Source organism: Mycteria americana, chromosome 1 (genome assembly GCF_035582795.1).
Source record: "Mycteria americana isolate JAX WOST 10 ecotype Jacksonville Zoo and Gardens chromosome 1, USCA_MyAme_1.0, whole genome shotgun sequence".
In the NCBI taxonomy this organism is placed as follows: domain Eukaryota; kingdom Metazoa; phylum Chordata; class Aves; order Ciconiiformes; family Ciconiidae; genus Mycteria; species Mycteria americana.
Genome location: NC_134365.1, coordinates 180948615 through 180972419, shown reverse-complemented (window position 1 = coordinate 180972419; position 23805 = coordinate 180948615). Strand labels below are relative to the sequence as shown.

Below are 23805 nucleotides of genomic sequence, written 5' to 3'. Positions count from 1 at the left end.
TATGCTAATTATACGCCTCAAGTACCAAAATTAATATTGAGTACATTTCTTTGGCTTGTCCGACTCGAGGCCAAATATAGCTGATCATAATAGGCCTTCTTTGTCCTAAAAGCTATTCAAAGTTGAAAGATTTTTCAGTCTTAATAAAAAATACTAAGATAGTTCATGTCAAGTTGCTACCATGGTTTACACCGGTTTGAATGGCTTTAGCAGAAAGGCAGCTCTAGTGCAGGACAGTAGATGTTTTCAAGTGGGTTGGTTTCCCATACATACCACCACATCCAACTCAAAGTGCAAGGGACTGGCAGATTTCTCAATTTAACTCTGCTGTGGTGGAAACACCAAAGCTAGACTCTCCCCATCCAATGGAAGATTCACACCACATACACAGGCACGCTGGCTAACTGATTCTCCATCAAAAAAAGCGTTAGCTGTTCAGAAACAAGGAGGCAGCACTGCATTGTGCCCAGCCTGGGACCTGAACGATGCCCTGCTGCAGAGAAGCCAGGTACTTGCCATCCAGCTGGCTCTGCAGTTCATGCTGTCCAGCCCTGCTCTCTCTATCTCATTCAGAGCTCCTCTGCCACCGCCCCATGTAGACTACACCATCTCAAACCATGCAAGGACCCCACGCACCAATTTGAGAGAAATGCTAACTGCACCAGCTTGAAGCACGCAGCTCCCTGATGTAGGGACGTAGGTTAGGGATGGAAGATTCAAGGAAGGTACTGAACCACACATGACAGCAACAGCCTTAATGCAGGTTCATGCAAGGATCTCATGAGGCAAGCAATTAATCGGATGGCAACCTCAAGGATACTACACTGATTTATGAACTGCAGGTCCCCAGCTCAGCCTGCAGCAAGAAAAGCCAAGTTTAGCATGCTGCAGAGAGGACTGCTCATGTGCTGTAGGGAACTGGGACAACGATACAAATCTCATGCTGCCGTACCATCCCCACTACAGAATTTTGGCTACACCTGCCAGTTTCTGTCACAGTGCCTGCCTCAGCAGATCACCTCACGTATGCATCAATGTCTGAATTACTACCTTGCTAATGGCCTTTCTTCCCCCTACCCCAGTTACCAAAAATCTGGATCAGACTACACGGCAAATGGCTCCATCCTTACATAATCCCAGCATTACATATCTCCATTTACAGCAGCCGTTTGGCTCTAACCACCCTCACCCAATATATCACTCCAGAACGGTACTGTTACTGTAAGATGCACAAGGAGATATATAGGCTACACCCACAGCCAACAAGCAAGCGTTCAAGACACTCCCAATGCTCTGCCATCTGTATGGTTTGGCAGGGCCTGGAAGTAGATTCATGACACATTTTTATATGGTATTTCGAGTCCACTGCATTTTATATACAGTTGTCAGTAACATGCTCTACCTCAGCCTGACAGATTTTATCTTTTAGGGTCTGTAACAAAGGAAGAATAACACCAAAAAAAAAAAAAAGTGTAACACAAAAACAGTAGGGATTTTTCTCTCTTCTGCGTTCCTGTAGGAACTGGTGGTTCTTCTGGACTGTGACAATGAGTAGCTGCTTTGTGGGACACTTCAGATGCACTACCCAAAGTCCTGCCTCCCCCTTTCATGGCTATTTGTAGTCCTGTTTAATGCCATGCAGGAGATGAGCCTGTCCTTGAATGGCATATGTGGTAGCTGTCAACAAAAATCCTGCCGTTACACTTTGGACTAAGGAGCTTGTGGTGTTTGGCCTTTGCAGACTTCCTGTCCAGTTTTCTCCTCCCCACTGGTTCTTCCTCTCTGAATTTATTAAAAACAAACAAACAAACAAAACCCAAATGCAACGAACAAACAAACAAAAAAAAAACCCTAGCATGGCCACAATTTGCTCTGCTATTGATTTGTCCAAATCCCTCCCAAATGGCAGATGGTAGGAACCATATTCAGAGGGTTGCTGCACACAATCTTGAACACACAAGTGGCAAAATCAGATTGGCCACCATCTGGGTAAGAAAGCCTTTAGCGTTGCAGCAAACAGCCTGACCACAGCGGTTACTAGCTTTCTCAAAGTCAAACGGTGGAGAAGAGCAGCTCATGTCTGAAGCAAGCAGGATCTGTCTCCCTGAATCTTGGCCCCTGGGAAGATGTACAGAAAGAGTGGGCATTCGTATCTTCCAACCATGGGAGAACGCTGCTGGCATGTCACCTCTGGCAGCAGGAGGGACAACAGGTCTAAATCAGCCAAGGTCAGAGAGAGAACCGTGCTGCTATCTTCCCTTCTGATCACAATTTAATTCATGGTCCAGCAAACTCCTGAGAGGTCAACAAGTGCTCAAGAAGCTGGCATCCACAGAGGCTTTCCCGGTCAGCTGTCCAGCAATGAACTTATGACACTGCCCAGCCTAACAACTTCACAGGAGTCAAGAGCAAGGCCGGGTTTCTACAAAAGGAAGCTCCTCATTTCAAGTCCTCATACCTCATTGCTAAAATGCGTGACAGGCATGATTCCGCTGAAGAGAAGAGCTTGGGTGGCTGGAAATAAGAAGAAAAATATCTACCAAGAAATCTGCCTTATAATCTACGTGCACAGCAAAAGTAAGAAGGCTGAAAAGGATGAATATTTTTGCCATTGATCACTTACGCTTGTCCATGTGAGTGTCCCCCTTTGTATCCGTAAGACTTCTGTTCTTCAGTTGGAATAATTCCTGCTCTATTGCTCAATACAAAGCTGTACTCTCCTGTTTAACCCCATACCCCAAATCCCTGGGCATCATTTCATTTCAGAGGATGTGGGAATTTTTCAATCTTCAGCCAAAACTGCCTTTGATAACAAACCAGAACAGGCATTTATAAAAGGAAATGACTGATTATTGAAAAACTCTTACTGTTATTTTCCATCATCAACATAATGATGGGGTCTTACTGTGGTATGCCTTCTGGACAGACATGCCAAGACTCCTGAAGTAACATACAACTGCATTTTTACAAAAGATGAAGAAAAACAATGAATAAGGGGTAAGCAAAGAGGCACAGAATTACTGGTGTGGTAGGTGCGAGAAGCATAGACCTCTGCTTATCAGCTGGTTACACTACATGCTTTCAGCTCTTTTGTCAAATTCCATATAAACACAATCTGAAGGATGGAAGTGAAGGGTTTTTTCCAATATTTAAGGGAAACCCTGACTTAAGGCAACAATACTGCAGAAAGAGCAAGGATAAACATTTGGGATCAATCCATTCAGTCAAGCTTGCCCCCCCCCCCCCAACAAGATCATCCCACAAACCAGCAAGATTAATAAGCGTATGGTTGTTTATACTGATGACTGTACTGACAAGTGTCAAACTAAGAAAACCAACATACATTACTTTGTGTGATAAAAAAGATCTTGCTGTATTTGCAGAGATGGGCAGCATCAACTAGATGGAGATAGGTGTTCCAGTAGGACATAAAACTTGCAAATGCAAAGTGCAATTTGAATGACTAGGGATCTCTGAAAAATCCAGTCATTGAAATTTTAATGCAATGATATAGTTACATCTGATTTTTTTGGATACTATTAATTCCGTAAACAGTTTAAATGCACACCAGTTCTAAAGCTGCCATCCTAATTGATGCATGCTGATTTCGACTTTAACCAAGCGTTTACTTTCTCACGTGCATTTGCAACTAACTTCAGTTAAATAAAAGTGGATACTTTGGATACACCTTCCCAAAACAATAGAAGATGATTTTTTTAAAATTTGCCAGCTGAGCTCCATACTAGTTCAGTGGTTGGTGGTAAAAGAAGGGTGCCAGTGGGCGCCTTAACCGTAAGTGTTCCTAATTAAGCAGAGAAAAGGACAAAATCATCATGAGAAAACAAATGTCCAAACATTTATTTCACCCCTGAAACAAGAAACCAACCACTGAATTCCTTAAATATGCAAAAAACTGGTTGACTGAAAGTTGTCTTTTCCAAGTAATTCACAGTATAATGGTGGTGTACTAGAACTGGGTGTTCGCAGGGGGAAAAAAAAAAAAGAAAAAAAAAGTTAAATATACCCAGGGAATGAGGAATATGAAGAAATGATTTCTAGAAAAGTAATCACTGAGGTAACAGAAGAAGTGGCGAGCAGAGGTTCCAGTTTCACTGCTTAGATATCTTTTAATGTTCACATGTTTCATAATGTATGAGCTCTCATGCTAGCCAAATTTTTAACTTGCCCCTTGTGAAAGTCAGTCACTCTGTATACCATTTTTTTTTTTTTTTTTTCCTGAAACATCTACCTCTCCAGCACTGCACTGGTTGTTACCTGACCTCAAGCTGTTAACGCCTTTCCAAGCTTGGGAATAGGCAATCAAGAGATAAATGAATCTGTGCACAGCTGTGCCTCAGCTGGGCTCCTACATAGTGACCACCTGGGTCATGCAAAAAGGTTGCCCTGAACAAGAAATCAGTATGTTCTCAGCATCTGCCTTAGGAGGTTGAAATAAAAAGACTAGAAGAACATCAGCAACAACACAGCTTAGAAAAGAGGACTTGCAGTATGACTTAGACACACCACAGACAGAAGAAGGTTTTCTAGGGCTGGCTGAGCAGTCCAGACACTGAAGAAAGCCATGATCTTCCTGCTGTCCTGAAATGGCACCAGGGCCTCCCTTCCCACTCTCTTCCCTATGCCCTTGTGAAGGGTCTGCATTTAGAAAGTGTCCTGCAATCATCCAGTACTACTAATATAGTACTAAAAATGGAAAAAAACCCACCCCCATGTAACTCCCTCACACATCCCACCGCCTCTCCCCCGCCCCAAAATGACCACAGCAATTGAGCCAGGGGTTCCAAGCACCAGGGAAGGGCACCACAGGGCTGGAGCCACAGCATGCTGGAGAGGAGAGAGGGATAACATTTGGACTTTGTGCAGATTCCTGAGAGGCTTAACATACCCAAAGATCCAGCGATTCAGCGCCCCGACAGCCAGGCGGTACGTGACTGATGGGATGGACAGCCGTTCCCAGAACTTCAAGTTCAGACAACGATAACAATAAAAAAACCCACCCCAAAAACTTATATGCAAAAATCTGTTTATACCATTGCTTTTGCTAAAGGAGGAAAACAAAAGTTTGACAACTGCAGCACTTCGGTTTCAGGTGAACAACAACAAAAAAATAATTGTTTTTACAAGCTTCAATTAAAAGAGTGGCATTACTTGAAATATTAACAGATAAATGTTAGTGATACTAAAATCACATTTGTCTAGGGCAAACGTAAAGAAAGGATTAAAGCAAATACAAACTTGGACACTTTTGCTGTAGAGGTACTAAAATCACATTTGTCTAACATTTTAATCTATTATTTTATATTTAGTATTTTAAAGTAATGTCTCTACTTCACTGTAACTGAATCTTTAAATATTTTGTTCTGTTCATTTAGAACAAGAGATAAATGCAAGCTATAGAAAGCCACTTGATGTTTGTATTTCCTGAGTTTATAGCTCAGTTTCACTACTATTGTAACTCCAGGTCAGAGAGTATATGCTGCAAATTTCAATACAGGCTGTCAGTTATTTCATCGCATCATCACAGTTTATATCACTAGCATTTATTTTTATAGGAAGGACCTTAAAGAAAACAATATCTTTGCTTACACTGATTAAGAAAAATATGCTAAAACTCTGCTGCTATTTGCAAGCAGGTTCCTGTTGGGATTATTTATGTAAGTGGCAGAGATACAGAGATACTGAATGAAATGGCCAAAACCAGAGCACACTTCTGCCCTAGATTACAGTTACCTCTTAGAAACTGACTGCCTTGACCCTGGATGTATTTAATACTTTGATTTTCCATATATTTTAAATACGTGTGGTTCTCTGTAGGGCAGCGCCGCTGCCATGAGCGAACCGGGGATCTAACCGCAAGGTCTTGAAACTACATTCAGCAGGAGGAGGAAAAAAGGCATCAGATAAAAAAAATATGCACACAAGAGGGAAATGCTTTAGATACAATTGCTTTCATGTGTTTAGTGAGGTTATTCATGCATGGAAGTAATTTCTTGTTATTACTGGAGATTTGTCAATCTTTTCAAATTTTTCAGCCTTTAGTGGAAGCAGTACTTTGAGCAGCACACACACGGAGATATGGTTCGAGTCAGCTTCAGCCAAAAACATTCACCAACGCCCTCCCTTTCTCTCTCACACATACACCCACATACCCACACATAGGGTTTGGGGAACCAAGAGCCTTCTCGCCACGTCTTCCCTCCCATCCCCACATCCCCTGACTTTTATCTCTCCTTCTACATCCACAGGTTTCCAACCCATTTCACCAGGTTTACTTAGATCATTAACAAGGCAACGGATGGACAGCGAGCGAAGAAATTGTGCGGAAAGGAACATTTAACAGGGTCAAAAGACACTGTAAAGGCAATTAGTGTCATGTACAGAGTCTGGAAAAAATAGTCACACCACCACTTCCCAGTAAACTATGGCACTTGGCATTAATTGCAGCACTTAACATCATTTAGAAATTTCAGTATTTTCTAGCAACAGTTATGCTGAAATAAACCATCAGATGGAAGACGCTGAAATTAATGCTGACTTTGCTGACTTCAGCTGTAGAAATATTATGCTCTTCTCTGGAGTTAGAATAACTTGGGGGGGAAAGGATTAGCTTAAGAGAACTCCACTGATATGACCTGTTCAAATCAAAATAAAAGCAAGACTGTAAAGCTCTTGAATACTACTCGGCTTAGTAGTTGGGGTTTTTTTTAAACTACATTTAAGTTTCAAGATATGAGAGGGAGTAAGCAGTAGGAGAAGCTATATAGAACTGCAACATGAAGAAAAATGGTATTTTTGGATTTCTGTGGGTTTTTTTCTGGAATTTTTAAAATCCAAAAGTTTAAAAGAATATAAACACATACAAATAATTATATTGGGATATTTGAAATACACTGTACCTGCAGCAAGTTACTAAGCTGGGAGTGAGACTTCTGAAGGCTCCATTTCCCAAAGCTCATAGCGATATACTGCATTACAGGTAATGAGCTCCTATATTACAGCATTGGACGGCAGAGGACGTTGCCACTGCTTTGCAGCACCATCTAATGAGAGACGCCAGGTACGACATATGACCAGAGGCTCTGTGCTTATATGTAGTCCCTCTCCTTGGCAGGAGATGAAAGAAATTGCCTCTGGCAAAGAAATTAAATAATTGCAGTCAGATGAGGAAGGATGGCTACGGAGGAAATTGAAGTCCAAGGGAGCCGCAAAAGGATGGCGTGCATTTGAAAAGATGACAGGAACACAACTAGAGGAGGCAGAATATCAGCCTGGGCAAGGGAATAAGGAAGTTTAGGCTCAGTAAGTTTTGCTGACCAACTCTTGTCTCTGATTAGGTTTTTGAGGACTTCTAAAATATGAACACTGCCCTTTTAAAGGATTTAAAGGAATATTTGATGAACACGTAGCAAGTTACTGAAGTGTCTTTATACTTGGAGAACTGTGAAAAGAATGTGCTCTTGTGCTTGATCACACACCTTTCAGCTTTTCAGGGGATCCTATTCCAGCTACGCCTCCTTCAAGACCCTTCTGTCATCTCACAGCAGACATGGTTCCACCCTGAACAGTAGCCTACACTACTCACCCATTATTTGTAATTATATTTTCCCCCAAGATGTAACTCCTTCACTGTTTGAGATGTATTTGCCTTTACAAAAATAAAATATCATTGCTAGCAGAAATCAGGCTACAATCAACCTCAAAATCAGGACTTCACCCTACTTAGAGATTGAAGATGACATGAAAAGGTCCCTTTTTATGCACCACACTGCCCTGTCATCTGTCTTTCCTATCTGAATGCTTCAGTCTAGTCATTTGAGTATTTGTTAAGCCAAATACACCACTAGCAAACTTATTGTCCAGGGAACTCTTCTGCTTGGTTTGCAAAACCACAGCTAGAAGAAGCATTTGCAGCTGTCAAAGTCATAGGTGGCCCCACGCAGGGATAACTGCGCACTTTAATTGAAGAATTAAAGTGAAGAGCAGGGACAAGAGATTGTGGTCCAGAAGGGAAGCCACAAGTGACAACTGCTGCTCTTCCAAACTCTTCCAACGCTTCCCTCTTCGACATCACCACTCACCACTCCACTTCTGAGCATCGATACAAGCGTTGCTCAACCACCTCCAGCATGACGCTTCCTCCAGCCATTTTATTGCTCCTCTGCAAACGCAGCTTTATTAATTTAATTATGTAAGGAGCCAAACTGGTTTGACAGAGTGCTTGCCTCCTCAACTGGGTGTGTTTAGAGACTGACTGTCATAGCAGCTACACAGAGTTGCTATGTACACTGCCCAGAGGTAGGATTTAATTACTAGTCGAAAGCGGCCAATCTCCGCCTTATTACAGAACACAATTATAATTTGCTTATATTTATTATGACATCCTTACAGATATGTTAATGACTCTTTGTAAACAATTCCATACCCTGCAAGGGAGAGGCAGAAATTTACCCCACAGTTTCCACATTCAACCCATTAAGCATTTAAAATGAGAATCCTCAATATCCATGAAATTGAACCCAATTTTTTAATATGACGAGAAGATTCCATGTCACTGAAAAATATAATTTGTTTTCCCCTGGAAAAAAGAAAAAAAAGACAATGGTATATCAAATAATTTATCTGCATACAGCTGACACATCCTTTCTCAGAGAGAGATGCGGACCTAAAGTCCTGCGTAGAAAAACAAGAGAGGTGCCGGCCTGTAGTGGGTTGGTTCACATATATTCACATAACCTCCGCTAACGATACAGCCAGTGATTTAAAAAAAGCCCCTAAAAATGCACACAAGAAAAGCACTGAGATGCAAGTGGGCAAACTGTACCAGAAAATGTTCTATCCAGAGCTATAAAAACAGTCTTGGAAGACTACTGTGTTCCATTCACTTAGTAGGATTACGCTGGTACCTTGTAACCACAGAAAAGATGCACTTTGTAGATTATAAACAGATGCAGGTACTTTGGGCATTTTTTGTCTCTAGCTTAACTTTGTCTTCAAAAATAACAATGCATTAAATGGAGATATATTATCAGGTACCCATACAGTTTTTCAGAAACAGAGAATATCTATGTCCTGGAAGACTGAGATTTTCTTCCACAGAAATGCCTCAAGCATTTCAGGTTCGAGCCGCAGTGGTTTCTATGACCAGCTGCCTTCCAGGGCATGCAGACTTCAACAATGTCTGAAGTTTTAGCTAGCAACTAAGACAAAGCTTCGACTGCCCTCAATTTAAACATTTTTGTCCATACACATTGCATGAAGTTATGCTAATTTCTGCTGCTTGACCTGGTACATGATTACCATTTCTACATGAAAATTTTTACCATTTTATTTACAGCTCAGTAGAGCAGTTGAAGACACTTTTCCTACCATAACAAAAACAAAACTGGGAAATGCTTTTAACATTAGGTCACTGCTTTATCAAAGCAGAATGATGTCTTTGGGGTTTTTTTTATTTGAAATTCCAGAGAGAAAGGAATGGTACTTTGTATCACTGATGTTATTTCCGATGCAAGATTTAATTGGGGGGGGGGGGGGGGGGGGGGTGTGTCATCACAAAACTATGCATTTTATTGGACATACATCCTCTTAAATATTTTCTGTTAGAACAAAAAGTTGGACATAACTTCAGCTTGAAGCATTCAAACACCACTTGCTCAACGTTTACAGACAAACAAAGGAATTATCCCATTGAGTTAAACTAGTTGTCCATCTCGCCCAGCATCCTCAGTCTGACAGTGACCCGTACTAGGTATGTCAGCACGTTCGCAGGGTGGGGAGGGAGGATACCAGTACTTTCATATTTAGACTAGAGGAGTTCTAGCCTTCTCTATAATTAAATGGTAAAAAACACAGATAGGGAGAGCAACACATCTTTTCACAAACAGTTCTCTTGCATCAGAAATCATCGGAAAGGAGAAATATCACCCACCACTTCCTCCTGCCCCCCATACACCTTTTTTTTTTTTTAGTATTTGCTCACTTAAAGACTTCTTGTTTGTAATATACAATAAGATAGGGAAATGTGTATCCAGAAAAAGCTGAACACAAGTCTAACTTGTGTGAAGTCCAAAGTGTTAAATCTATACAACGCCTTTTTAACTAAGGCGTGTAACCATTAACCATGAATATGCTATTAAAAACTCACATATCTTATGCCGGCCGATGCTCTCCAAGACTGGTGCCTCAGTTTGAGAGCCCGCATTGATATTGGGTGTGAATTCACACAGAAACTGGGTGTCACTGCAAAACTGATCTCACATATCTCCTGACATATTCTGACCTCTGCTGTTAAAAAGTGGAATTTATTTTGACAATCATTTTTTTCTTTAAAACACTGTCTTCAGCTGATTAAGAATTTTCAGTATCTGCAATTATCCAGGGTAAATAAATGATGGGAAAAATCACTTTTTACACCGTGAAGCACAGAAATAAAGTGTCCAAGCTTTTCTTTCCCCCTCATATTGCTATCATCCTGTCATTTATTATAAGCTGCATATTTTACTATTACTGTTGCGGTTCAACCCCAGTTGGCAATTAAGCACCACACAGCCACTCGCTCATCCTCCCCCTGCCAGTGGGATGGGGAAAAGAATCAGGAAAAAAAAAAAAAAAGTAAAACTCGTGGGTTGATATAAAGACAGTTTAATAGGACAGCAAAGGAAGAGAAAACAATAATAATAACGATAAAAGAATACACAAAACAAGTGATGCACAATGCAATTGCTCACCACCCACTGACAAATGCCCAGCTCATCTCCGAGCAGTGATCACTGCTCCCTGGCCAACTCCCCCCAGTTTCTATGCTGAGCATGACGCCATATGGTATGGAATAGCCCTTTGGCCAGTTGGGGTCAGCTGTCCTGGCTGTGCCCCCTCCCAGCTTCTTGTGCACCCGGCAGAGCATGGGAAGCTGAAAAGTCCTTGACCAGTGCAAGCACTGCTTAGCAACAACTAAACCATCCGTGTGTTATCAGCAGTATTCTCATACTAAATCCAAAACACAGCACTATACCAGCTACTAGGAAGAAAATTAACTCTATCCCAGCCAAAACCAGGACAGTGTCCACCTCTTATTCTATACCATCTACATCATGACCACGTCCTACACTTTCCAATACATTCCAATTAATCACCACCATTTTTCCTGGTTTTTGATATATACACAGAGAAATCATTCCCTTGCTCTATGGGCCATCCCTCTAAAATGTCCGTTGGGTTCATTTAGTCCATGACTTTGTGCTCCATCTCTCATAACAGTATTTCAGGGAGGGAGAGATGGTGTGTGGTGTTGGATTGTTGCATGCTGAAACCAATTCTGGTTTCATCACCACTGCACTTTGCCTCGTTTCATCAAAGTTCATTCTTCAAAGTTCAGGGCTCCATTTGAAATTGTTCTTCTTCCGGGTCACTTGGTAGAGAGGGCTTACAATCAGACTGTAATTTGGAATAGGCACTCTCCAAAACCCCACAATGCCTAAGCAAGCTTGTGTTTCCTTTTTGCTAGTTGGTGGGGACATAGCTGTTATTTTGTTGATCACATCCATTGTGATCTGATGATGTCCATCTTGCCATTTTATTCCTAAAAACTGGATCTCCTGTGCAGGTCCCTTGACCTTACTTTGTTTTATGGCAAAACTGGCTTTCGGAAGGATTTGGACCATTTTCTTCCCTTTCTCAAAAACTTCTCCTGTATTGCCCCACACGATGATGTCATCAATGTATTGCAGGTGTTCTGGAGCTTCGCCCTGTTCCAGAGCAGTCTGGATCAGTCCATGGCAAATGGTAGGGCTGTGTTTCCACTCCTGGGGCAGTCAATTCCAGGTGCACCGGACACCCCTCCAAGTGAAAGCAAACTGTGGCCTGCACTCTGCTGCCAAAGGGATTGAGAAAAATGCATTAACAATATCAGTTGTGGCACACCACTTGGCTGCCTTTGACTTCAGTTCATATTGAAGTTCTAGCACAGAATCACAGAATCATATAGGTTGGAAAAGACCTTTAAGATCATCAAGTCCAACCGTAAACCTAACACTACCAAGACCACCACTATACCATGTCCCTAAGCACCTCATCCAAACGTCCTTTAAATACCTCCAGGGATGGCGACTCAACCACCTCTCTGGGCAGCCTCTTCCAATGCTTGATAACCCTTTCAGTGAAGTAAAATTTCCTAATATCCAGTCTAAACCTCCCCTGGCACAACTTGAGGCCATTTCCTCTCGTCCTATCACTTGTTACCTGGGAGAAGAGACCGACCCCCACCTCTCTACAACCTCCTTTCCAATAAGGTCTCCCCTCAGCCTCCGTTCCTCCAGGCTAAACAATCCCAGTTCCCTCACCTGCTCCTCATAAGACTTCTGCTCTAGACCCTTCACCAGCTTCGTTGCCCTTCTCTGGACTCGCTCCAGCACCTCAGTGTCTCTTGTAGTGAGGGGCCCAAAACTGAACACAGGATTCGAGGTGCGGCCTCACCAGTGCCGAGTACAGGGGCATGATCACTTCCCTGGTCCTGCTGGCCACACTATTTTTGATAGCACGTCCGGCACAGAAGCACTCGGTGGTGGCATGACTTAATTCAGGCCACGATAGTCTACTGTCAGTCTCCACTCTCCATTAGACTTTCGCACTGGCCATATGGGACTACTAAAGGGTGAGCGAGTCTTGCTGATCACTCCCGGGCTCTCCAGTTAACGAATCAGCTTATGGATGGGAACCAGGCAGTCTCGGTTGGTGCGATATTGCCGCCGGTGCACCGTTGTGGTGGCAATCGGCACCTGTTGTTCTTCAACCCTCAGCAACCCCACAACAGAAGGGTCCTCCCAGAGACCAGGTAAGGTGGACAGCTGTTTAATTTCCTCTGTCTCCAAGGCAGCTATACCAAAACACCACCGGTACCCTTTTGGGTCCTTGAAATGCCCTCTCCTGAGGCAGTCTATGCCAAGGATGCACGGAGCCTCTGGGCCAGTCACAATGGGGTGCTTTTGCCACTCATTCCCAGTTAGGCTCACTTCGGCCTCCAATACAGTTAGCTGTTGGGATCCCCCTGTCACTCCAGAAATACAGATGGGTTCTGCCCCTATATAGCTTGACGGCATTAGGGTACACTGCGCACTGGTGTCTACAAGAGCTTTATACCTCTGTGGGTCTGATGTGCCAGGCCATTGAATCCACACAGTCCCATAAACCCGGTTGTCCCTTTCCTCCACCTGGCTGGAGGCAGGGCCCCTCTAGTCCTGGTCATAGCATTTGTTACTCACTTCTTGTAGATATGAGTCAGGAGTCCCTTCATTAAGATCAGAAGTAAAATCAGCTCTTCTACTCTGTCTGGGGAACTGTCCACTGGAAACCAGAGCAGCAATTTTCCTGGAAGAACCACCTTTGGCGATTGTTTTTCCTTGCAACTCACATACCCATGCCTCTAAGGTCAACGTAGATTTTCCATCCCACTTCCTCATGTCCTCTCCGCGGTCACGTAGGTAAAACCATAGGGTGGCCTGTAGCGTATACCCACTGTATCATCTCTCTTGAGCAGGGGAACGCTTACTCCTAATAGCTGGGATATTGGTCCATACAGGTGGGGAGCAGGACATATCCTCTTTGAATTGCTGGAACTCCCAGAACAGTTTCTCCACAGCCGAGATGCAGGCCTGTATGCAGAAAATCTCTCTTTCTCTCTATTGCCAGAGCTGGCCAGCCCATTCATCCACGGTTGGTTCCTCTCCGTCTTTCCAGGTCATTACTGCCAAAGAGTTTGCATACGACGATGGTGTGCTCCATACCAACTTTCACCACGTGGGTCACGTGCACTTGACTTCATCTGGATCTTTGGATAACTGCTCGTTGTCCAGGTCACCATAAATCACCTCCAGCATGGCTAATTCCCTCAGGTACTGGATACCTCTCTCCATGGTGGTCCATTTGCCTCGGTGACATATAACATCTTCCTTGAAGGAATACCTTTCCTTCATGCCTGACAGGAATCACCTCCGGAGGCTGAGGGCTTGTGCCCCTTTTCCAATTGCTTTGTCAATGCCCCCTTCCCCAGAAAGGGATCCCAGCTGCTTGGCTTCCCTACCCTCTAATTCCAGGCTACTGGCCCCATTATCCCAGCATCAGAGCAGCCAGGTGACAATGTGCTCACCTGGGCAATAGTTGAAACCCTTTCGCATATCTCGCAGCTCACTCAGGGATTGAGATCGGGTGGTTACCGTCTTGTTTAGGAGTTCTTCCTCTCCCTCTGAGGAAGAGGAGGAACCCTCCTGCTGAGTTCTTCCTCAGAGGCAAGCGGGGAATTCTTCCTCTTCCTCCTCCTGTTCTCGTGATGGCCCTGCTTTAGATTAGTCTGCCTCCTTGCTGGTGGGGCAGTATGCTTCTTCCTCCTGCTCCCTCTTAGGAGAAGCTTTTTCACCCATTACTAAAGGAACTGACTTTCGCTTCCAAGATTTCTTCTTGTGCATAGGGGTGACTGATACTGGCACGTGTTGGTTCTCTGGTTCAGCTGCAGTGCCTGTTGCCAGGGTTGGAGTAGCCACAGTGCCTGTTGGAGGGGTTGGAGTAGCTGCAGCATTCTTAAATAGTTGTTTAACCCTAAGCAAGGCCTATTCAGGAGAAATAAGACCTGACACCCATTCAGGAGACTTAGCAATAGGAACACGCTGGTTAGAACATCCCAAGGGTATTCAAAATTCTCAAGAGCTATTGTAATTAGCCTGGAGAAGAAGGGGAAGATAGAAGAAGGGGTCTCCCCCATAGGTTTGCTCTCCGAGGAGAAAAAGTAAAAGGTGTAATTATTAATAATTTCAGATAGATTGTTCCCGAAGTACAGCAGTGATGGCAATGCTGAGTACAAATGCCAGATTGATCTCATGACCAATAATTTTATCATACCATAAGCCAGTGTTACACAGTACACCAGAGTGATAACCTTAATTCACCTCCCAGAGGTGATAAACAGCACAAAAATACTAATAAATAGTATATACGGCAAGTAAGGTGTTACATAACACAACTCTGAGAACAAATACAACAACTTTGAGAGCAAATAAATCAACATTGTGACCAGCAGCTACTAAACCAATATAATGAATGCTTATAACAAATTTGTTTTAATGACAGATCTGACACTCTGGTCAGATCTGTCATTATGTCAACCCTTTGAGCCCCATATTTGGCACCAAAAAGGACTGTCGTGGTTTAACCCTAGTTGGCAACTAAGCACCATGCAGCCACTCACTCATCCTCCCTCCGCCTGCTGGCATGGGGGAGAGAATCAGGGAAAAAAGAATTAGAACCAGTGGGTTGAGATAAAGGCAGTTTAATAGGACAGCAAAGGAAGAGAAAATAATAATAATAATAATAAAAGAATGTACAAAACAAGTGATGCACAATGCATTTGCTCACCACCCAGACTGATGCCCAGCCTGTCCCTGAGCAGCGACCATTGCCCCCCGGTCAACTCCCCCCAGTTTCTATACTGGGCATGATGCCATATGGTATGGAATAGCCCTTTGGCCAGTTGGGGTCAGCTGTCCTGGCTGTGCCCCCTCCCAGCTTCTTGTGCACCCAGCAGAGCATGGGAAGCTGAAAAGGCCTTGACCAGTGTAAGCACTGCTTAGCAACAACTAAACCATCAGTGTGTTATCAACAGTATTCTCATACTAAATCCAAAACAGACCACTATATCAGCTACTGGAAAGAAAATTAACTCGATCCCAGCTGAAACCAGGACAATTACATAAATACACATATCCTGTTCTTTTAGCATCTGGACTCTACATATGCTACCAAACTGTCCCAACATCTTCCTTCTCTGAGAATATATTGCTTTAGGCTTTTTATGACAGATATCAGCAAAACTACCGAGCACACCAACCTACAGACTATTGCTAATCTGAAACTATTCAAACGACTAGTTTTAGGCAGCACTCCCCCCCCCCCAGTTTAAGTTGCATTTTCACTATAAAAATATTCTACAGTAGACTAGCAAGCTCTCTTAATTATGTACAAGTCTAGGACTCTATACTGAATTTTGACAGTACTGGTTAGTAAGGAAATCATATTCTAAATATCACGTACATTAACATCAGTGAAAGTGTAAATCTGAGTGAATTATGACTATACTGGTTGGCAAGATTTTGAAGGCAGCAAAACACCACTTTATGCGATAGGTACACTCAGAGGGGAAAAGAAGAAACAAGGGGGTGTCTATCACGATCCTCTACTTCTAAACTTTTTTCTCCTGGGTAAGAAGTCTCCTCTCAGACCTTGATCTTGAAGATTAAGGCATGGACTTTACTGTACTTATCACAAATGCTCAAAGAACATTTGTTCTTCCTTTCCCATCATAACACCTCACACACTTCAAAATAAAACTGCACCTACTCGATGATGCTAAAGGTCTTTTCCAACCTAAATGATTCTATGATCCCACAGCTTGCATTATTTCCGCCAGACTTGCTGATTATCATCTCCCAAGCCACAGGAAAAGTATTTGATCAAATATTTATAAACAGTATAAATTAAAGACTGTATCTCCCAGTCAGATAACACTTTTGACTAAGGAATAGAAAGAGAGCGGCACAGTGCCCAATGAGTGTTTAGCACCAAATGCTCTTTTTAACCTCATGTTTAACTAGGAAAGAGACCCTAATCTCAAATCAGCAAGTTCACCCTTATGCCAAGAACCTACCTCTTTTAGGGCTACAAGCAAGAAATAGTCTTGTTCAGTTCTTTGGCAATATTTCCTTCTAAAAAAAAAAAAAAAAAGGCTGTCTTCACCAACGACTGTGTTCTTTCCCAGCAATACTAAAATTAATGGGGTTTTTATTGTTTTGCATGTTACAACTTTATTTTCACCTTCATGCACATAGTTAAGTGATTTTTTTTTTTAATCATTAAAGACTTTGCTTCTGCTGGAACAAACATATGGAAATTTGCCCTAACACCTTTATTGGAGTAAAAACAGGAACTGCAACAGCCTAATATGAATAAACCACTGAATCTTAAAGGATCCTCAACTGTAACTACAAACAAAGTCATTAAAACTCAGCACAGCACCTTCCTCCATTGCACAGACGTCCAAGGGACAGCCTGTTGGCTTACATACACACACCCCCCCTTCGAATAACCATCCTCACATGTTTTCTTTTGCCTTCAGTTGCAACCACCATCTGCTGGAAACTGAAACAGAAAGGGCCCCCAAAAATGTTACTGCAACTCCAGTAACAGATACCTAGACTGTAAGCAAAGATGCCAAGCAGTGGGTTATACAAACTACCATGAGAGTCCTGTAGGTTTTAACATTACAATTGATATTTTAAAATATGGAACTACTTTAAATATGGCATGTCAAGACAGCTCAGTTTCCCATCAAAAATTTTATTAATGAAGACAACAGTTTTGCACAATATAAGGAGGAAGCCTCAGTTCTGCTCTCTCTGTATAGAGACTGTCCAGCAGTACCTTGCAAGTGGGCTCAAAACTTTATTTATTGTTTTAAAGGCTATTGCAGAATCTGGTAGGTGTTCAATCAAATCAATAAAGTACTATGGTTCTATCAAAAACGTGATGAGAAACTGAATAGCCTAAACCAAACAGTAGTATGATCAAACAGGGACTCTGAGAAACCAATTAGCAAAAATAGAAGTGAACAAAATTCACACAACTAGCATAATGGAGAGTCAGGCAAGTTAAAGTGAAAAAGGAACTAAAGACAAAATGTAGAAGAAATTCTATGGTCATGCTAGAAGAAAAAGAAAGGACAGATCGGGTATGATGAAGGTGAATAAATAGTTAATGAAAAGATGGCTACGTTCGGTTAAAGAGCTGTCAGATTCTTCAGAGAAGCATGGGACTGGGAAAACAACCACTGAAAGTAGAAGAAAAGTGTTGAAGAGAGCAAAGCCTGGAAGAATTTGCTTAATTAAAGTTCTTCTGTGTTCTAGAGCATGCTCTAAGCCATTAGCAATTATCTTCAACTCAAAGGGCTGGAAAGTTCTAATTGACTGAAAAATTAAAAATAAAGATCTCCTTTAGAGATATGACGACACAAGAAGAAACCAGAATAAGAGTTAGAAAAAGATTTAGACTATTCTCCCCAACTTTAGTTCCTAGAAGGGTATTAAATAATGCTGATTCCCCACCACCAAGCCATAGCGGTTTGGAAGGGAGATAACACTGTGGTTTGAAAAGTCACGTATAAATTGTTGGGGTTTTTTTCCCCTGCTTTGGCAAATTAACTGGTCTGATACACAAGAAAAGCAGTAAGTGGGCTATAGATGGACTTAAGTCATGCAACTGGCAAAAAGCTTTGCAATTTTATTTAAAGACAGACAGACTAAGGAAATAGAGTCTAGGTAAGCACATTAAAAGGCCATTATGTGACAGTAGGAAGATCACACATGCAAAGAGCAGGTTTCTAGATCCAGCATCAGACTGGGATAAGGTACTAAATTGGACTTGAGAGAAGTTACTTCAAATTCCAGGACTCTCTGCAGTCCTTTACACAGTAAAGTGTGTTCTTTACAGAATTAGGTGATGGACTCCAACCATACTCTTTATAAACCCAAACTGAGAGGTTGCATGAGCATTATGGGAGGACATGAGAATTCACTGTTCTAGTCCTAAATTGGAACACTGGTCTAAAGTTCAGCAAGAGAAAATTCAGCAGAGCTTAGCTACAAAATCTTATTCTTAAAACAGGGCAACCAAACCCAAAAATACGATATTCCTGTACATCTCAAAACAGTGTTCACTTTTTTTTTTTCACAACAGACTTGACCTCAGTTTGTAGTCAGTCATCCCCACACCCTTTCATGCAGTGCCACTGCCTTAAGTGGTTATTTACCAGTTTGCATTGGTGCGGTAGTTGTCCTACTCTTAGTTTGGTACGTGCTATTGCATGTATCACACTGCAAGACATGACAGAGAAGAGGCTTAAGAGTATGAGGACTATTTATTTTAAAGAAGAGGTGAGACAGAGGGAACGCTTCTTTTCCAAGTTTATCAAAGCAAAAGTTGTACTAATTGGTTTAATTTGCAGCAAAGAAGATTGTCACATATTAGGGAAGAAAAATTAACCATAAAAGTTACGTACTGTAGACCAGTTTTCCAGTTTTTAAGAGGTTAAAAAAAATGCCAGGGATGGTCTAGGTATAAGAATATCCGGTCTTACAAGAGAGTAGACATGAACTACGTGACCTCTGAGCTCCTTCCAGCCATATATGCAATTTCCACATGAAAGAGCTTATTACTCATTCAGTCTCATCATCTGAATACCAAACCAAGAGAAAATTCTTAGTTAAGCATGTATGCATCTGCAGGATTTAGGGCATAAGACAGAACAAAGTGAGTTTCGGGGGGAGTTTTGGTATTGTTTTGGAAATTAGGTACTTCACAGCAACTGCTCAAAACACATGATAACCTAGACGCAAAAAATGTCTACACATAAATCAGTTTATTTTAGGATGTATACTCTAAGTGTCAAGTCAGAAATTCAAACCTATAATGCCGACTATGACCTCACATTGTTAAAACAACAAAAAAGCAAACCTGTATATCCGTGGTGGGGGGACAGACACAAGTACTCCCCCCTCAAGTAACTATAATTACTCAGATCAAGACAATTACCAACTCTGGAGACACACAGTTTAAGTGGCACTTACACTATCATATAAAACCCAAACACCAGAGTCTATAACTCTAATGTTATGGTAAAAGTTGCACAGGTAACTATGATTTATTAGAATTTAAAGGCTAAAGTACTGGTTGCATCCGATTTATGCTCTCAAATGAATTCTGTTCCCAAAATAAATTCCTCTCTATGGCCTGTTAATTCTCATCACTTGCTGGGGATGGGGAGGAAGGAACTTTATGTGCAAGGTTACTAGTGTTACATTGCTTAGAGAAGCTCTTGGTGGTCCGTCTGTGCTCCTCTAGTGGCCTGCTGCCCTGGAACCACTGGAGATGCCTGCAGAGAGATGGGAGAGAACAAGGTGGTGGTGCTGAGGATGCCTATGCACCATTGGCACTTTCTACATTTCCACAGAGATTACATGACTGTGTCAGACAACAAAAAAAATTTCTGGTTTCTCTTTCCTTGATGGAGGATTGTCTTGATCTAATGAAAATGACTAACCCACAAACTCTAAAGGACAAAGGGCTCCTCCTGAGCACCTCCAATGACAGAGTTATGTGGGAATGGGGCAGGTACCAGTGGAGAGAACGGCTACAGCTCCTGCAGTGTTTTCTTTGAAGAACCTCCAGAAACCACATAAGAAAAATAACAGAAACATATTTTTTGGAAGGGAACATTCAGAGTAAAAGCAGGTCTGGACTTCATTACATAGCTTTTGGTCACAGGTGCTACACAAATCCACCTGCTCAAGGCATCATTTTAGACACACACGTTAAAAGAAAAATAATTAAAAAAAAATAAAAATCAAGTTTTTGCCACCTCAAGGAAGAAAATGTAAAACCCCACACAGCCTTGCTGCCAGAGGAAGAAACAGAAGAAACACAGGACAAAAATGGAGAACCCTGGAAGATATGCTGTTCGTGTTTGCATTTGAGAAATAAGGGGGTGGAAAGATGAGAATGGCCACTTTTGTTGTCTGCCCCATCCCCTCCAGCGTGCACTGACAGCGTCCAGCACAGCCCTAGCATAACCCTGCCTCAGGTCGGCAGTGGGGACATGACTTTGCTACACCTTGGTCTCCTGCCTTTGCTTATACCCCATGCTGGAGAAGGCACAAGTCTGGATAATTCCAGTTCCGCTGCTGCTTCCAGCAGCCCCGTGCAACATTACCGTTGAATTCAGGCAGGTTTCATAGAAACCCAGCAAGCTGAGGCAACCCCAAGGCCTGATGACCAAACACTTCATGGTAATGGCAGCTGGCACAAGAACCTCAAAAAATCCCAAATACAAAACTCAAAAGCTGGTAGATCAGAGGTAGCCCTCCAAGGTTTTGTTTGAACAAAGATTTGTAGTAGTCAAGGCTACATACACATTAACATATGCCAAATTCATACCGATATGTGTCTCCATCAAAAGATATGTCTATGAAAAGTGACTGTCAGTCTTTGTATTAGATTTATCAAGAGAGATCAAAGGACAGATTTGGGGTCAATAAAGTGAATGGCCCAACTTCCATTCAATGGCTTTGAAGAAGCAAATTGAAATTAAATAATGATCAACAAAACCAACAAAAAGCTTGTTAATATTCTTGCCTACATGCAGGAATAAGTCTACAATATAACTACCCAAAACACTTTTTATCAAACCAAAAAGTGGGTACAATCAAACAATTCTGAAAAATATATTCAACATTATTTGAAAACAGCTTATTCTGGAATGAAAGATTTCCCTTAAAAACACTGTAATGGCAAGTTGAGAATCCCTGCAAACTATCTTCTGAATCCTTGGGAAGTCACACCACACTGCAATGGAAGACATTTATTTTAATCAAATCTGAAAACTTTGCACAAAGTGAAATTGAATTAAGCAGTAAACATTTTGCTGTCTAATGAAAATTTTTGTGGGCAAACTTGTGATACCAACATTTTGGCTAAAAAGAAAAAATTACATGTGAAAAATACTATGGCAGAAAATTCTTTGTAGCTCTTTACAGTAAAGTAATTTTGCAAACATTGTAAAGACTTTTGTGCTACTCAAAAATGCACAGCAGTGTTCAGATTAACAGAAAATAACTGACACAAAACATCAACTCAACTGCTTCCTGTGTCTTGATCCTTTTTTTTTTCCACATAAATGAAACATTTGTGAAATTCATAGCATCTGAATGCCGAATACACATTTTTTCAGTATGAGATACTGAGGGCTATTTTAAGATGCTGGAATGTCATTAATTTGTGCCCCTTAGCTCAGCAATTTGTAAATTATTAGCTCTACAGCACCAAAACAAAGTAAAGCCTGTCTAAGTCCATTTCATCCGACTACTAGCATTTAATTTAAACATGATTTCAAGATCTAATGCCAAAACCCAGCATATACTATTTATCATAAAATTGAAAAGGAAGCCTGATGTATGATATATACCTACAGGAAGACAAGAACAACTTTTTTTTTTTTTAAGCCTAAAGCTTAGCCCTTTCAGTTTCCCAAGATTTCAAACAAGTACCTACATTTCTGCTGGTAATGAAGCCCCTGAGGAGCAAGCTTAGCTTGAGACATCACTGTCAAACCTCTTTCCTATAGTGTCAATAGGAGGGGAGTGAAAGAAAAATATTATTAAGCATAATGCTATTTAAATATCTATTTTTCTGGTTACAAGGGATTCCTGTGCTTAACGGCAGCCTCACACCTTAAAGAGGGAAGAGACTTGTACTATCAGATTCTCGTTCCTGCTGAGTTTTACGGGAAATAGCAAGTCCGTGGCTGTTGTGCTCCATCACAGGGGGCTGCACGAAGGGTCACAGGACTGCGGCAGTTCTGGTAGCTCTGGTATCTGGAAAAGCCTTAAACTCTCAAGACTCAGGACTCCCCAAACAAGGCTAAAAATGAAATTTATATAGGGAAAAGTGCAGAGCTCCAGAAAGACTATATGAAAGTTTGGCTCTAGGAGAAAAGCTCTCCCAACAGCAAATTGCTTTGAATGGAGCAGCAGACACTATTTTGTGTTGGTTTTTTAAAATCCATGAAAGAGAACACACCTACCACTTATTTTTTCGTCCTGAGCAATTCATTCAAAGTCAAAGGTTTGGTCTGAAGCTTAAGGCCTTTTATTTTATTTTATTTAGTTCTGGGCTAGCCTTAAAGGAGCAGTGAGAGAGGTTTAAAATTAGCAACATCATTCACCAGGAAATACAAGTTACCTGCGCTTAGGCACCTATGGACTACACTTGTTTCAAGTTCTTCAAGTTTGAGAAAAAAATTCTGGACTTCAAATATTCCTTACTGTAATTAATGACTTGCTCTAACTTGACTTTAAATGTGTTTAATCACTATGAAGTTTGGCATCACCTGATATTTTAAAGTAACAGCTTTAAAATGGTACTTTACTGTTTAACCAACCTCCACTTCGAGCCACAGGGTCCTTCATATTAGGCTTCAAGAAGAAGGGAAAAAATAAGCAGTGAGCACATTGACACACCTGTGAGACTCGGGTAACAAGAGAGGCTGAAGATTCACCCGTGGTGGTGAATGGTCCTGCTGCATGGTCCCACTCCTGGCCAGCCCCTCTCTGCTGGGGGTCTCTGTCCTCATAGCAGGAGAGGGCAGAGGGCTCCTGTGGCCCCCTCTGCCCCCAAGCCAAACAACTTGGTGAGATAATTTTAATTCACATCTATATGAGAATTAGGTTTTTAATAATTCTACAAGTCTTCCTTATTCAAAAGGATGCAGAAGCCAAAGGAACATATAGGGGAAAAGAAATTTTGAGAAAGGATGATCTAGAATTCTCTACACTTAGACAAAGAGAAATAACATTTAAGCATCCAATTCCTAACTTAGGAAAAAAAAAAATCTAAAAGAGATCATTTTTATATTTTGAACAGTTACCCGGATTTTTTTTATAAGTCCTTATCCACCTAAAAGAAATTTTAATGAGGAAGGCATCACACTGAAGCAGTGAAACCCAAGCTAGATAATTTCCATAACCACAGAAAAGATATTTCAAGTTTCTTTTCCCTGGCAACTGTTTTTATCCCCAGTTGGAAATACCTTCTCTCTCTTTTGTGCTTAAAGAAAAAAAAGTTCAAATATGCAGGCAGGCTGCTGTAGCAGCTCTGAGTTGAGATGTTCCTGTTCACCTCAGCTGGGCAATTTCC

General features: G+C 41.7%; 1 protein-coding gene across 11 annotated transcripts in view; it reads right to left on the bottom strand.

Annotated features, from left to right (window-relative positions):
* Positions 1 to 23805, bottom strand: part of LMO7 (LIM domain 7) — a 136850-nt gene that overhangs the window by 99983 nt on the left and 13062 nt on the right. For 7 of the 11 annotated variants that reach the window (XM_075488271.1, XM_075488213.1, XM_075488233.1 and 4 more), the window contains exon 1: positions 13278 to 13296. The exons of 2 other annotated variants lie outside the window; for them this stretch is intronic. The gene's annotated coding sequence lies outside the window, so the exon portion shown is untranslated. Of the gene's footprint in view, positions 1 to 13277; positions 13297 to 23805 lie in introns of those variants that run through there. 2 more of the 11 variants (XM_075488289.1, XM_075488316.1) reach the window with 1 other exon arrangement.